This window comes from Chrysochloris asiatica, unplaced genomic scaffold, assembly GCF_000296735.1.
Source record: "Chrysochloris asiatica unplaced genomic scaffold, ChrAsi1.0 scaffold00006, whole genome shotgun sequence".
In the NCBI taxonomy this organism is placed as follows: Eukaryota; Metazoa; Chordata; class Mammalia; order Afrosoricida; family Chrysochloridae; genus Chrysochloris; species Chrysochloris asiatica.
The window spans coordinates 13,114,304-13,117,969 of NW_006408524.1; positions in this window are offsets into that span (position 1 = coordinate 13,114,304).

Consider the following 3,666-nt stretch of genomic DNA (forward strand, 5'->3'; position numbering starts at 1 on the left):
AAGTTGGTTTGAACCACAAGGTTGGTGGTTCAAATTCACAAGCTGCCCCTTGGAAACCCTACACAGGGTCACTATGAGTTGGAAGTGACTCAAAGACACTTAACAACAACAATGTTTCTATCTATATACAGGGGCAGGAAGCACTTCTGAAAGTGTATAGAAAATGGAATTGAAAGATAATGGAATCATTCCACAAACTTTATGAAGTTCCCTTTTATACATGCACACATATACTTTTATACATATATGTATAAAAGCATTTCAGTGATTAATAATAATTGTTACATCTGAAAAGTGAAATAGGGCAACACATATCACCTTTCTAAAAGTAAACAGGTACAATTTTACAATAATTTTCATTATTTTAGAATGATATTACACAATTGCTTTGGATGTTTTCCAAATCTCTTTTGACTCTAGCATACAAAGTAGAACAAGTTTCAAGAACATAGCCTCTAAATACTGACACGTCTTCCTGCTACATTGAGACAGAATTCCACGGAGACCCACTAAAGAAAGCTCACCTGTTTTGACCCTGAGATGTTCCTCTTCAGAGAATTGGAAGCTATTCAAAGATGAGCAAGGTGGCCTACTTTTTCTTCCTTTCCATTTCTTGCATTTAGTTCTATAAGTGTCTAAAGAAGAGATCAAACATTTTGGCAGACAATTCATTGGTGTTAGTAAATGAGGTTTCAATGCTTTAACACCCCAACTACTTTTACTGTCCTATTTCCAAACAATTTACACAACCCCATGTCATTTTCAGAAGTGTTTCCCAGATCAAAACCCCCCAGCTGATTTTAATTGGTTAAAGTCAAAAGCTGAACAGTGTTCTGTCCAGGGACTTTAGCCAGGATCAGACTCTAAGCAATTGAAAGAAGGGAGGGAAGAGTAGAGAAGAGAAGGAAACAGCCATCACACAGTTGGTAGACCCTTTAACACAGAGTCTTGAGCCTATTTGACTTGGTATTCTAATATCATATTATCAATACTTCTCAATTCTCCAGGAATCGAAGGGAGAGAGGGGACAAGGGAGACAATGTGGGGAACATAGGTTGCCTCCCTCAGGTCTTGCACCAGAACCATGCTGCCTCCATGCTTCTTTCTTCTTCCCTTATTACTAGTTTCACTGGAGTCCCTGGTGGTGTAAATAGTAAGAGGTCTGAGTTTACTCAGAGGCACCTCAGAAGAAAGGTCTGGCAATCCACTTCTGAGAAATCAACCACTGAAAACCATATGGAACGTTGCTCTACTCTGACACAATGGTCACCGTGAGTCAGAACCAACTGGATGGCAACTGTTTTGTTTGGTTGTTGTTGTTGTTGTTGTTATTGTTATTTATTTGTTTCACCATGACATCCCTTTGGTGAACATCTTTATCAGTTAATTGGCAGACGCATCTCTAGTGACCTCTTTAAGGTAAATTCCTAGAAGTAGACTTACTAGGCCAAAGAACTTGAACAACATTAAGAACCTTGATTTATGTCCAATCTTTAGGCAAGTGTTACCTTTTTCTGATTGGTTGGTGTATAATAGGCAAATGTTTTGTGGCAGACACGTGTGGATGGTATAAGAAAGAGGAGGTCTCTAATATTCCTCAGTGTGTATAAAAATTTATTCCCACAGTATATGGGCTTGGCTTGAAATGTTTCAAACGGTTTGCTCACTGGCGATCTATAAAGCTTGCTATGACAATGCCATGCATTACATAAGGGAAGAGTTGAAACTTCCTGACCTAGAGTAATGAATGCAATGTGAAACTAGCTCAGCAGACCCAGGTAGACTGTGCTGGCTGATGGTACAGAAATAATACAGCTTGACGGTTGTGGCAATGCAGGCTCATGCATACAATACACGAACACTGTGGAGGATTGTTGTTTTTTTAAATTGAGCTACAATCTATATCCCAAAACAATGTGTGCTTTTGGAGTATATATAACTATGTGGTTTTTAGTATATCTATTGTCATGACCACTATCTAATTAGAAATGATCATTCCCATTAGCAGATACTTTCCATTCCAGAACTTACTATACCCATTAACTGTGGTTGTTAGGTTGCTGTGGAGCTGGTTCTGACTCACAACAACCTTGTATAGGGATTTTGCAGGTGCAAATCTTCATGGGAGCAGAAAGCCTCATCTTTCTCCCAAAGCCATGAGCAGTCGCTACCTTTTTCTCCACCTCCATACCGCCGCCCCCAGCCACTGTCAATCACTGATATACTTTCTGTCTCTGTGAATTAATTGCCTGTTGTGAGAGTTAAGGTTGGCAACTTGACAACCTTCATCAGGATCCTCAGTGGTTTCACAGTTAAGGTGTAGTAACCCCCACGATGAGAGCTAAGATAATGTGACCATCTCCATGATGGGGTTTGACATGAGACACTAGTCAATTGGAAAGAAGGCCCCTTGAGGATACTGCCTGCTTCCGATATTTTTGACCCTTGGACAAAGATCGCCTGCTTTTTGCTGGGTCTGGATCCTGCGTATGCCTCATCATCTGACCTTCATTCTTTGGCTCCAGCCGTTGGTGTATTGCACTGCCTTGCAGGTCCTAGAAGTGATTAACAGCCTGCCATCTGACCTGCTGATTTTGGGTTCATCAGAAGCTGCAGCTGTGAGAGTCTGAAGAAGTCTCCAGCTTGACATCTCACCCATGAACTTGGAACTTGCCTGGTTCTACAACTGTGTGGGTCATTTCCTTGATATGAACCTCTCTCTATATCTATACCTATATCTATACATCGAGTCCTGGCATGGCTCTGGAGGATAAACATGGACCTGAAGGTTGATTTGAATCACAAAGATGGAGGTTCAACCCCACCAGCTGTTCCTCAGTAACCCTATACAGAGTCACTATGAGTTAGAAGTGACTCAATGGCACATAATAACAACACGTTGTTGTTGTTAAGTGCCATCAAGTTGATTCCAACCCCTAGCTATCCTGTATAGGATTTCCGAGGAGGAGCTGGTGAGTTTAAACCACTGACCTTGAGGTTCAAACCAATTTTCCAGTTCAGTACATTAACCCACAGTGCCACACCAGGACTCCAAACAACAACTTATTTTTACATATATAAACTTCAATGGTTTTGCTTCTCTAGCCCAGCTTAAAACACTTATTCAGGATATTTCAGGTAATCAGATTATGTAATATGTCTTTAGTGTTTAACTTAATTTTTTTTAACCTGGAATAATGTTTTCAAAGTTAACCCGTGTTGTAGCATGTATAGTAATTCATTCCATTTTATTGCAGCAAAAATACTCAATGTATGGATATGCCTCAATTTGTTGTTGTTGTTAGGTGTCATAGAGTTGTTGACAACTCATAGCGACCTTATTCACAGCAGAACAAAACACTGCCCGATCCTGGGCCAACCTCTCTATTGTTGCCACACTTGAACCCATTGATGCTGCCACTTTGTCAATGCTTCTTGCTGGGGGTCTTCCTCTTTTTCTCTGACCCTCCACCTTACCAAACATAATATCCTTCTCCAGCGACTGGTCCCTCCTGACAATATGTCTGAAGTATAAGAGACGAACTTTGGCCATCCTGGCCTCCAAGGAGCACTCTGGCTGCACTTCTTCCAACACAGCCCATGGTACTTTCAATATTCTCCTCCAACACCATAACTCAAAAGCATCAATTCTTCTACGGTCTTCCT